The sequence below is a fragment of the Lactuca saligna genome, chromosome 9 (genome assembly GCF_052625555.1).
Source record: "Lactuca saligna cultivar CGN05327 chromosome 9, ASM5262555v1, whole genome shotgun sequence".
In the NCBI taxonomy this organism is placed as follows: Eukaryota; Viridiplantae; Streptophyta; class Magnoliopsida; order Asterales; family Asteraceae; genus Lactuca; species Lactuca saligna.
The window spans coordinates 175,102,548-175,116,133 of record NC_136425.1 but is presented as its reverse complement, the minus strand read 5'-3'; positions in this window follow the sequence as shown (position 1 = coordinate 175,116,133).

Genomic DNA, 13,586 nt, shown 5'->3' with positions numbered 1-13,586 from the left:
CTCTTGGGATGGGTAAAAGATCATTTTACCCCTCCATGTTCCTCATAACCTCTGCCTTGACAAAACCTTAAAGTCAACATAAGTCAACACTCGAGTCAGCTGTCCATGTTGACCTGACTCACTGAGTGCATCTATATAAATCGCCGAGTACCCCTTGTTCCTTCAGAACATCACGAAAACCCAAGTTAACTCGTCAATTTGTCTCATCAACTTGCTGAGTTACACATGTCTAGACTCATCGAGGAAAACCCTAGCCGACTCGTCGAGTCAGCTCCTTGACTCGTTGAGTCCCTTAAGTCAAATTCTCATTCAGACGTTTTAAGGCAGAACCCATGCCCCATACTCCAGATCTGACTTCCTAAGGCTTGATTATGACATAAAGCTTCGATCTTTACGTTCATGAATGACATATTTGCTCCATAATGCCAATTCAAGTTCCAAAAAGGGTTAGATGCACAAGGTTATCTCTAGCTTAATAAAGTTCGGGTCTTTGGAATTACAAGGCCTCCTACACTCTGGACTTGAGGTTTCAACCTCAATTCATGCTCAAAGGATTCAAATAACACAAAAGGGATGGGAGAAAACTCTGGGAACTCCCTAAACCAATATCTCATAAGGAAATGATCAAGTTAGCATCTTTTTACCTCCAACTGAATCAGAACTATGGTGAACCTCTAGATCCAACACCTCCTCTTGATCCAAGCTTTGATACTCTCCTCTTCTACTTCAAAAGTGCACTAATAACCACAAGATTAACTTCTCTCTCATTCTCTAGCTCAATTGGACGATTAGTGTTTCTCTCAAGGGTGTAAAGTGACTGGTGAGGTAGAAATGAGGGCTTAAGGCTCTTTAAATAGGTCACAACCTCAGGGATTTAGGGTTTCCTCACACAGCGCCAACTCGGCGAGTCGGCTCTCTGACTCGTTGAATTGGTCATTAAACCACGTGACCAATCCAATACTACTCGACAAGTCGGAGACACAACTCATCGAGTCACTCATTAAATCCCAAAGATATATAAATAAATAAATAAATGTAATACCTGGGTGTCGGGTGTAACAACGTAAATTTTTAAAATAATTTTTCATTTTAAAAACCAACATAATTCACATAATTCATTCCAAAAACTCAAGTGTCAAATGTCATCTCAAATAAACATATCCTAGAATCTTAAATCACATAATTCTCCATCAATGTGTACAATCATGCCGGTGCCTTCCCGCAATCCTCACTGGTACCTGAAACACATCACACAAAACACTATAAGCATAAATGCTTAGTGAGTTCCCCAAAATACCACATACAGCACATAAGCCACTTAAGGCTATAACTCGGTATGACCCTCCGGTCAATTTTTCTTAGCAGGACCCTCCAGTCTGTAGCTCGTTGGACCCTCCAATCCGATCTAAATCGTTGGACCCTCTGGCCTCAATAGTCATTGGACCCTCTGGTCCGGTCTATATAACACATAGCATACATATAACACCATGCACATAAATCTCAACATACACATACACATAAGACCCTCCGGTCTGCATATACATACCACTCTAGGTAATGTATAATGAGCAGAATCACCTCGTACGATGTCAGATAATCTCTAGCTCGATAACTCGACCTGGCCTCCTCCTCCTATCAAAATAACAACATCTCTAATCAATAATTTCTATATTCCTCATCCCTAAATATTGGGTAGAAGACTATTCTACCCCTTCCTAGCCTCTCTAGATTCAGTTTGACAAAAACCCTAAGGTCAACTGAAGTTAACTCTAGTCAACGGTCAAACTTTGATCAGACTCGTCGATTGCACTCGCATGACTCAACGAGTCCATGTGTGTCCTCTGAAACCTCATAAAGCCTCACTCGACTCGTCGAGTTAACCTTTTACTCGATGGGTTACCACTGGACACGAATCGTGGGGCAACCCGACTCGACTCGTCGAGTCCCCTTATAGACTCGGCGAGTTCCTTCCATGACAATACTCATATGACCTTCTGAGGTAAGATCTGCTTCTCCAACCTATATATCTGACCTTCCAATACACAATAATCATGTAAAGGTTCAACCTTTGCACTCATGCAACACTCATAGGGCTTCTTTTGGTGAAATAGCTTCTAAAATGGCAACCTAGGTTCATATCTCCAAAGGAATAACATAAAGCAGGATAGATAGGGCTCTCTAGACCTCTTAAGGTCCATATCTGAGAAGAATTCCACCTTGGGACCTCATATGCTTCAAATTCAAGCTAAAGAAGGCAAAAGAAAACCCCAGATTCAAGTAGATCACCATATACACGAGAATGAGCATAGATTTATATCTCTAGCAGCCTCTTCTGATCAAATGGTAGTAGATATGAGCTCCTCAATCTGCTTAGCTTGCCCTCTTTCCTTCTTTCTTGCAAGATCACACTAGAAATAATGGAAATGGCTTCTTTCCCCACTCACAATGCTCTTAGGTTCACTGGTACTCTCAAGGGTGAAGGTGGCCGCAAATGACGGCCATAAGGTCCCTTAAATAGGGCACATGCCTGGGGATTTAGGGTTTCCGTCCACATCGCGGACACATCGAGTCAACTTGCCGACTCGTTGCGTCCATTCATTAAATCCAGCCAGCAATCGCGATCCTACTCGATGAGTCTATGCGTTAACTCGTCGAGTCCCTCTTCTAGACACAAACTAAATGATTAAAATATGATACCTGGAATTCCGAATGTTACATCGAGATGTTACAATTCTCCCCCACTAGAATCGACTTCGTTTTTGAAGTTAGGCTCTAGAAGAAACTCTGGATACTGCTCGTGCATCTCGGACTCCGGCTCCCAAGTCCACTCGGACCCCTTCCAATGTTGCCACTGGACCTGAACCAAGGGCACCTCTTTGTTCCTCAAAAACCTTCGCCTTCCGATCCAAGATCCCTATCGGCCTCTCAATATAATTCAGGCTCACATCCACCTGAATGTCCTCTAACGGTACCACCACCGTCTCATCAGCTACACACTTCCTCAACTAAGCCACATGGAAGGTGTTATGAATCTGACTCAACTCAGCAGGTAGCTCCAGCCAGTAAGCTACCTTACCCACTCTGGCGATTACTCTGAAAGCACCAATGTATCGGGGCCCCAGCTTGCCCCGCTTCCGGAATCGGATCACCCCTTTCCACAGGGATACCTTCAGGAGGACAAAATCTCCAACCTGGAACTCTAGCTCGGATCGTCGCCGATCTGCGTAACTCTTCTGGCGACTCTAGGATGTTAGTAACCTTTATCTAACATGCTGAATCTTCTCGGTAGTCTTCAAAACTATCACAGTGCCACCCATCATTCGTTTCCCTACCTCTCCCCAACAAATGGGAGTCCGACACCTCCTCCCATATAAGAGCTCGATGGGAGGCATGCCAATACTGTAATGGTGGTTGTTGTTGTAAGAAAACTCATGTAACATCCCAAAATACGACCCTAAATTTTTTTTGTTTAAATAGTAATAAGAATCATATACTAATCGTCATATCATAAAAACCATATGTCAAATATCTCAACTCATAATAAAATGTTGTGAAAAAACTTAATCAAATCAAACTATGAATCAAAACAAACTCCCAGGATAAAGACTGAAGTTGTGGTGTGTGCGATGCCATCATCCCGAGCTCTTACCCTTACTTGCAGAAGTACCTGAAACCAAAACTAAAATTGTAAGTACGAAGCTTAGTGATCTCCCCCAAAATACCACATACCATACAATAGCATATAAACACGTACTGAGCCTTGCCCACTGCATCGGGCCGAAGCCCGGAAACTGCATCGGACCGAAGTCCGGAACTGACTGCATCGGACTGAAGTCCGGAAACTAACTGGGCAGAGCATAGCATAGCAAAAACACATATCAACTAGCATAACACACATGATCATAAACTTATATACTGCATACTACGTCAGGCCGTAGCCCATAACACTTAACACATAAATCATGTCTGAGCCACGAAGGCATCAAACAAACTAACAACTGCATCGGACCAAAGTCCGGAAACTACTGCTACTAAACGGGTCGGCATTGTGGCCTTAGACCCGTTCCTACTGGAAGGAAACTCACCTCGAAGCCTAGCTGCTGAAAGGACTGCTCTGGAATCTGTCTGTTGCGTCTCCGGTTTCACCCCGGCTACAATATCCATGAGCACCATTAATCAAATACTGATAATAATAATACTGAGGGTAAAATGACTCTCCTACCCCTGGTCCAAGTCAACCTAACTTTCAAAGTCAACATTCAGTTGACCTGACTCGTCGAGTTGGGCCGCCAACTCGTCGAGTCCTTACTCGTACTTCCTTGATTCCACTCACTACTACTCGTCGAGTTTTGGCGCAAACTCGGCGAGTTCCTCTTCACTACTAACATTCTGACAATCTTCATCTTACTCGCCGAGTTGTATGACCAACTCGTCGAGTTCTCCTTCATCAGATGACTATTCTAGCTGTGACTCGCCGAGTTGCATGAACAACTCGTCGAGTCTGTTCTTGAAGTATGAAGATGGCCTTGGACTCGCCAAGTCAGGGCATTGACTCACCGAGTTCTTCCACGAATGAGTCTAAACCTCTAACTCACCGAGTCCACTTCTCACTCACTGGCTCCACTTGGCATAACTCGAAAAAGGAAACACAAAGGACTCGCGACTCGACTCGCCGAGTCAGAAGAACGACTCGCCGAGTCGTATGCATGCAAATACTATACACTCGATTCTGCTTGAAACTAATCCATGCCATTAGTACATCTGGGTTCCTGGGACTCGATTTACACGTAAAGTTTCCCATTTTACGTGTAAATAACATCAAATAGAAGTTTTAAGGTTAAAAGCACACTATAATAGTAGATCTAGAGCTTTCATGCAAAATGGATCCATAAAGGTGCTAGATCTAAGCTCCTGGAAATCAAATCTAGCTAGATCTGAAGGTTAATCAACTCCATGAGTCCTCTATGCCACTACTAAGCTAAGAAATGGTTTAAGAATGGCTTCACAAAGGAGATTTAAGCATAGAAACAGAAAAGGGCCAATATATACCTTACTGTCTTCTGAAATTCCTCAAAGATCTAGGATCTCGTTCTTCTCCTCTTGATCTACCTTTCTTTGTCTCTCAAAATCTTCAAATAACACACCAAAATCACACAAAATGCAAAAAGGGATCTAGGGTTTCGAGAATGAAGCTCTGAGGGGTGATGGGGGCTGACTTGAGGCCCCAAAAGTCGTTGATATAGGGTGCAAACCCTTGAAATTAGGGTTTCATCCAGACTGGCGGACTCGCCGACTCGCCAACTTAAACGTGCTCGAAATCGCGACCCAACTCGACGATTCCAGCTACTGACTCGTCGAGTTCCCCTTAAAACTTGAAGAAATGTAACAATAAATAACAATATAAATATCATACCAGAATTGGGGTGTTACAACCCTCCCACACTTGTCTCAGACTTCGTCCTCGAAGTCTGCTGCTGCCGAATCCAAGAACAACTCGGGGTAATGCCCCCGCATCTCCTCCTTGGATTCCCACGTCCACTCAGAATGCTTACGGTGCTGCCACTGCACCATTACCAACTGAATCACTTTGTTCCTCAAGGTCTTCACCTTTTGATCCAATATCGCAACTGGCTTTTCAACATAATTCAGGCTGCTATCAACCTGAATATCCTCAATGGGCACTATTGCTGACTCGTCCACCAAACACTTCCTCAGCTGAGAAACATGGAAAGTGTTGTGGATATGGCTAAGCTCTGAGGGGAGATCTAACCGATAAGCAACCCGACCCACTCGGGCCAAAACCCTAAAAGGACCAATGAACCTGGGGCCCAGCTTGCCCCTCTTCCGAAATCTGATAACACCCTTCTAGGGAGAAACCTTCAGGAGGACCATATCGCCCACCTGAAACTCCAAATCTGAACGCCTCCTATCGGCGTAACTGTTATGCTAACTCTGAGCAGTCTGCAGTCTGCCACGAACCTGTTGGATCAATTCTATCATCTTAAGCACCACCTCGGTGCTCCCAATGACTCGCTGACCGACCTCGCCCCAACAAATTGGGGTCCTGCACTTCCTCCCATAGAGCATTTCGAAAGGAGGTCGATTGATACTCACGTGGTAACTGTTGTTATATGAAAATTCCGCTAACGGAAGGTATGTATCCCAACTGCCACCGAAGTCTAGAACACATGCCCGCAGCATGTCCTCGAGGGTCTGAATCGTTCTCTCACATAAATATCAGCTAACTTTTCTGCTGATATGCTCTCCTGAATCGGTATAAAATGAGCGCTCTTCGTCAACCGATCCACAATAACCCATATAGAATCCTCTCCACGCGCAGTCCTGGGAAGCTTTGTGATGAATTCCATGGTAATGTCTTCCCATTTCCACACCAGAATGTCTAATGGTTGCATCTTTCCGTGAGGTCTCTAGTGTTCTGCCTTAACCTTCCTGTAGGTCAGACACCTCTCCACATACCAGGCGACATCCCGCTTCATGCAGGGCCACCAATAATAGGGTCGAAGATCTCTATACATCTTCGTAGCCCCCGGATGAATGGAAAATTGAGACTTATGGGCCTCATCCATCAACACTTGCCGTACGCCGCCCTAGTACGGCACCCAAACTCTCTCGTGAAGGGTCAACAATCCTCTACTATCATAGTCAAAAGAAGCTACTCGGCCCACGATCCTCTCACACTTCTGTCTCTCCTCCTTGAGGCCTTCTACCTGTGCCTCTTTAATTTGCTCCAATAATGGAGCAATCACCATCATCCTCAAACAAATGTCTCTGATCGGGGCTGCTACTGCCTTGTGGCTCAAGGTGTCGGCCACTATGTTGGCTTTCCCCGGGTGATAAAGGATCTCACACTCGTAATCCTTCAACACATCCAACCATCGCCTCTACCTCGTATTCAGATTCGGCTGATCCATGAGGTACTTCAAACTCTTGTGATCCGTGTAAATGGTACAACGGACCCATAAAGGTAATGTCTCCAAATCTTAAGGGCAAACATCACTGCCCCCAGCTCTAAATCATGTGTAGGATAGTTAGCCTTGTGAGGCTTCAATTTTCTCGAGGCGTAGGCTATCACATGACCTCGTTGCATCAACACTGCTCCCATACCTTTGATCGAGGCATCACAGTAAACTACAAAATCCTCCACTCCATCTGGTAGGGTATGAATCGGTGCCTCGCACAATCTCTGTCTGAGGGTCTCAAACGCTACCTGCTGATCAGGCCCCCAACGAAATGCTACCGACTTCTTGGTCAGTCAGGTGAGTGGTACTGCTATCCTGGAGAAATCCTGGATGAATCTCCTGTAATACCCTACCAATCCTAGGAAACTCCGAATCTCGGATGGAGACCTCGGAACCTCCCACTGCATCACAGCCTCAATCTTGGCCAAATCTACCAAAATACCCTTCTGGTTGACGAGGTGACCAAGGAACTGCACCTCGCGCAACCAAAACTCGTACTTGGAGAACTTCGTGAAAAGTTTCTCCCTCCTCAAAACCTCTAGCACCTCTCTCAGGTGTTCCTCATGCTGCTCCTGAGTCTTGGAATACACCAAGATATCATCTATAAATACTATCACAGACCGATCGAACATCGGCCTGCACACGCGGTTCATGAGGTCCATGAACATGGTTGGAGCATTGGTGAGCCCAAATGGCATCACCACAAACTCATAATGACCATACCTGGTCCTAAAGGCAGTCTTCTGCACATCCTCATATCTGACCCGCATCTGGTGATATCCTGAGCGTAAATCAATCTTGGAGAACCAAGACGCTCCCTGAAGTTGATCAAACAAATCATCTATCCTTGGAAGTGGGTAATGGTTCTTCACCGTTACCTTATTCAGCTCCTAGTAATCTATACACATACGGTGCGACCCGTCCTTTTTCTTCACGAATAAAATCGGTGCACGGCAGGGCGAATTGCTCGGCCTGATAAGTCCCTAGTCCAGTAGGTCTTGCAGCTACGTAGACAACTTCTGCATCTCTGGGGGAGCCAACCGATACGGTGCCCTGGCTATCGGAGCCGCACCAGGGACTAGATCGATTGTCGAACTCAACCTGTCTCTCAGGAGGTATCCCCGACAGTTCCTCCGGGAATACATCCAAGTAATCTCGTACCATCGGAACATCATCAACTGTCATCTTGCCCTTTTCCCGGGCATCTGAAACACAGGCAATATAACCGACACAACCCTGCTGAAAGTAGCATCTTGCCCTCGCTGCTGAACACATAACTGGCTCGCGTTGTGGCTTCTCTCCCTGAATCACTAACTCTCCCCCACTGGGAGTGTGTACCCTCACTAACTGTAGCTCGCAATCTATCACCGCCCCATTGGGGCTCAGCCAATCCATGCCTACTATGACTTTATTCCCTCGCAGGGGAATAGGGACCAAGTGCATGCGAAACTGCTCATCGAACAACTGCAGAGAACACCCTCTGTGCACCCTTGCCACCCTAACGGTCCTATCAGCTGCAATCTCAACCTCAAGTGGACAATCTAGCTTTCCCGGAGCTCTGCTAAACCTCTTGCTAAGTGCAACAGAAACGAATGATCGGGTAGCTCCCGAATCAAACAATACCGTAGCTGAAATGCCGTTCACTGAGAACGACCCTATACAAAACATATAACCATAAGAAAAAATGAAGAAATAAATACTGAGATAAGGGAAAAAATACATACCCGTCACCACGTCAGGAGTCGCTCGCGCCTCCTCTGCTGTCAGCTGAAAAACCCTACTCTTTGCCACCGGCGTCTCAGCTCGGCCCTAACGGCCATCTGTAATCCTCAAAGTAGCAGGACCAGGTGCTGACACCTTTCCTACAGCAGCTAAACTCGGACACTGGGACTTTTTATGTCCCCTCTGATTGCAATGGAAGCAAATCAGATTTGATGCTGCAACGGCGGCAGTAGTGGTTGTACAATCTCTGCTCATATGCCCAGTCTGGCTGCACTTGTAGCAACCGGCACTCCCTGCCTTGCACGCCCCATCGTGCAATCTCCCACACTTGCCACACCAAGCGTGGCTCTGCTGATTCCTAGCTCTATGATCTGAACCCATGGGCTTTTTTTCCGCATTCCCTGCACCTGGAGCCGCCTCCGGCTTCCTCTTCCTCTCCATCTCAAGGTCAATCTCTCTCTCTCTCTCCCAAGCCCTAGCAATCATGTCATCCAGCATTTTGCAGCTGGACCGGCTCACGAACTGGTGGATATCACTCCACAACATCTCATGATAACGAGCCTTCTTCATTTCCTCATCAGCCGCGCACTGAGGAACGAGAAGTGCCCTCTCCCTGAACTTGGCGGTAATTTCTGCCACCGTCTCAGTAGTCTGGGTAAGATCCTGAAACTCGCAGGCTAACTGCTGCACCTCAATAACCGGTGCGAACTCGGCTCTGAATCTGGTAGTAAAGTTTGCCCAGGTCATGGCATCCAAAACTGCATCATCCCCGATGGCATGACCAATCTCCTCCCACCAATCCCGTGCCTTGTCCTTCAGAAGATAGGACGCTAATCTGACCTTGTCCCCCTCGGGACATCTGCTAGTGCGGAAGGCGTTGGCCACATCTGCCAACCGTCTGGTGCTCGCTATGGGGTCCCGCGCTCCGTGGTAATCTGGAGCTCCACATGCACAGAACTCCCTGAAGGTAAGCGTGCGCGACCCCATCATGGCCGCTACCTCAGCACGGAAAGTACTCAGCCTCTCGTCCATCATCTCTAAGATACCCTCCTTGATCGAACCGAAGATCACAGCACTCTGAGATTATTTAACCCTGCTCACATGTGACGTGATGCTTTCACCTAATGGCTAACTCCCATCACTTAGAGTCCCACAAAGCACAAAGCAAGAAGCATTCAGACATAGGAGACTACTCAAGCAATTCTATCCTCATAAGAGGGAAACTATACTAGCATACAATGCTAAGCTCACATTATCAGGCGTAACCCTAACATGTTATCCTACTGCTGACTACTCTATCCTAGCATGCAATTATTATAAGGCTGAAACACATAAAGCATACATATAAGGCATCCTCCTAGATCCTTAGTTCTATACTAGCATGCTGTTCTACTGAAACTGAAACTAATATTCATAACATAACTTGTATGGGTAATTTGGGAGTACTTACTTGAGCTCGGCTGATCGCATGCACCACACCCCTTTTCTCTTTTCAAAGTTTTTATATTTCTTAAAAATTTCTTTTTACTTTTCTGAAACTCTTTTCTTTAAAAATAAAAAAAAATAAAATAAAATAAAATAAAAAAAAAAAAACATTTTACCATTTCCTTAGTTTGAGTTCAGACACACCCGGAAGTGTGCCCGAATCCCTCAAACCAAGGCTCTGATACCAACTTGTAACATCCCAAAATACGACCCTAAATTTTTTTTGTTTAAATAGTAATAAGAATCATATATTGAATGTCATATCATAAGAACCATATGTCAAATATCTCAACTCATAATAAAATGTTGTGAAACAACTGTATCAAATCAAACTATAAATCAAAACAAACTCCCAGGATAAAGACAGAATTTGTGGTATGTGCGATGCCATCATCCCGAGCTCTTCCCCTTACTTGCAGAAGTACCTGAAACCAAAACTAAAACTGTAAGCACGAAGCTTAGTGAGCTCCACCAAAATACCACATACCATACAATAGCATATAAACACGTACTGAGCCTTGCCCACTGCATCAGGCCAAAGCCCGGAAACTGCATCGGACCGAAGTCCAGAACTAACTGCATCGGACCGATGTTCGGAAATTACTGGGACCTTGTCCCCTGCATCGGACCGAAGTCCGGAAACTAACTGGGCAGAGCATAGCATAGCAAAAACACATATCAACTAGCATAACATACATGATCATAAACTTATATACTGCATACTACGTCAGGCCGTAGCCCATAACACTTAACACATAAATCCTGTCTGAGCCATGAAGGCATCAAACAAACTAACAACTGCATCAGACCAAAGTCCGGAAACTACTGCTACTAAACGGATCGGCATTGTGGCCTTAGACCCGTTCCTACTGGAAGGAAACTCACCTCGAAGCCTAGCTGCTAAAAGGACTGCTCTGGAATCTGTCTGTTGCGTCTCCGGTTTCACCCCGGCTACAATATCCATGAGCACCATTAATCAAATACTGATAATAATAATACTGAGGGTAAAATGACTCTCCTACCCCTGGTCCAAGTCAACCTAACTTTCAAAGTCAACATTCAGTTGACCTGACTCGTCGAGTTGGGCCGCCAACTCGTCGAGTCCTTACTCGTACTTCCTTGATTCCACTCACTACTACTCGTCGAGTTTTGGCGCAAACTCGGCGAGTTCCTCTTCGCTACAAACACTCTAACAATCTTCATCTGACTCGCCGAGTTGTATGACCAACTCGTCGAGTTCTCCTTCATCAGATGACTATTCTAGCTGTGACTCGCTGAGTTGTATGAACAACTCGTCGAGTCTGTTCTTGAAGTATGAAGATGGCCTTGGACTCGCCAAGTCAGGGCATTGACTCACCGAGTTCTTCCACGAATGAGTCTAACCCTCTAACTCACCGAGTCCACTTCTCACTCACTGGCTCCACTCGACATAACTCGAAAAAGGAAACACAAGGGACTCGCGACTCGACTCGCCGAGTCAGAAGAACGACTGACCGAGTCGTATGCATGCAAATACTATACACTCGATTCTGCTTGAAACTAATTCATGCCATTAGTAGATCTGGGTTCCTGGGACTCGATTTACATGTAAAGTTTCCCACTTTACGTGTAAATAACATCAAATAGAAGTTTTAAGGTTAAAAGCACACTATAATAGTAGATCTAGAGCTTTCATGCAAAATGGATCCATAAAGGTGCTAGATCTAAGCTCCTGGAAATCAAATCTAGCTAGATCTGAAGGTTAATCAACCCCATGAGTCCTCTAAGCCACTACTAAGCTAAGAAATGGTTTAAGAATGGCTTCACAAAGGAGATTTAAGCATAGAAACAGAAAAGGGCCAATATATACCTTACTTTCTTCTGAAATTTCTCAAAGATCTAGGATCTCCTTCTTCTCCTCTTGATCTATCTTTCTTTATCTCTCAAAATCTTCAAATAGCACACCAAAATCACACAAAATGCAAAAAGGGCTCTAGGATTTCGAGAATGAAGCTCTGAGGGGTGATGGGGGCTGACTTGAGGCCCCAAAAGTCATTTATATAGGGTGTAAACCCTTGAAATTAGGGTTTCATCCAGACTGGCGGACTCGCCGAGTCCGTAATATGGACTCGCCGTTCGCCAACTTAAACGTGCTCGAAATCGCGACCCAACTCGACGAGTCCAGCTACTGACTCGTCGAGTTCCCCTTAAAACTTAAAGAAATATAACAATAAATAGCAATATAAATATCATACCATAATTGTTGTGTTACAACTCAACCAAGGTAAAATAGGTTTCCCAACTTCCTCCGAAGTCCACAACACATGCACGGAGCATGTCGTCGAGTGTCTGAATCGTCCGCTCACTCTGCTCGTCTGTCTGCGGGTGGTATGCGGTACTGACATGCAACCGGGTACCTATCTCCTCATGAAAATTCTTCCAGAACCTGGAAGTAAAGTGCATATCTCGATCTGAAACTATCAAGGTCAGTACCCAATGCCGTGATACCACATCTCTCACATAAATCTCAGCCATTCTCTCTGCAGAAGAGCTCCCACTGATGGCGAGGAAGTGAGAACTCTTCATCAACCGGTCTACAATCACCCATATCACGTCAACCCCATGCCCAGTCCTCAAAAACTTGGTGATAAAATCCATCGAAATCTGCTCCCACTTCAACTGGGAAATCTCTAGAGGCTGTAACGGGCCATTTGGATGCTGGTGCTCTGCCTTAACCCGACGATAGGTCAAGCACCTCTCAAATACCCATGTCACGTCCCTCTTGATACAGGGCCACCAGTAATATCTCTTCAGGTCCAAATACATCTTAGTAGCCCCAGATGGATCGAGAATCTCAATCTATGTGCCTCCTCCATCAATATGTGCCATGCTCCACCTGTATAGGGCACCCAAATACGCCCTCGGAAAGTCATAAGCCCACGACTGTTCGTCATAAAACCTGCCTAACCACCCGCTCCCTCTTGCGGTTCTCCGGTCTCACGGCCTCCACTTGGGCCTCTCGAATGGTATCTAAGATTGGAGTCATCACCCTCATCCTTATGCACACATCTCGGATCGGAGCACTCGTTGCTCTATAGCTCAGGGTGTTGGCTACTACATTAGCCTTGCCCGGATGATATAAGATCTCGCAGTCATAGTCCTTCACCACATCCAACCACCTCCTCTGCCTCATATTTAGGTTGGGCTGATCCATGAGGTACTTCAGGATCTTTTGGTCCATATATATGGTACACCGGACTCCATACAGGTAGTGGCGCCAGATTTTGAGAGCGATCACCACAGCCCACAGCTCCAGATCGTGGGTGGGATACCTCGTCTCATGAGGCTTCAACTGCCTTGATGCATATGCTATTACATCTCCCCTCTTCATTAACACAGAACCCATTACGGATATAGAAG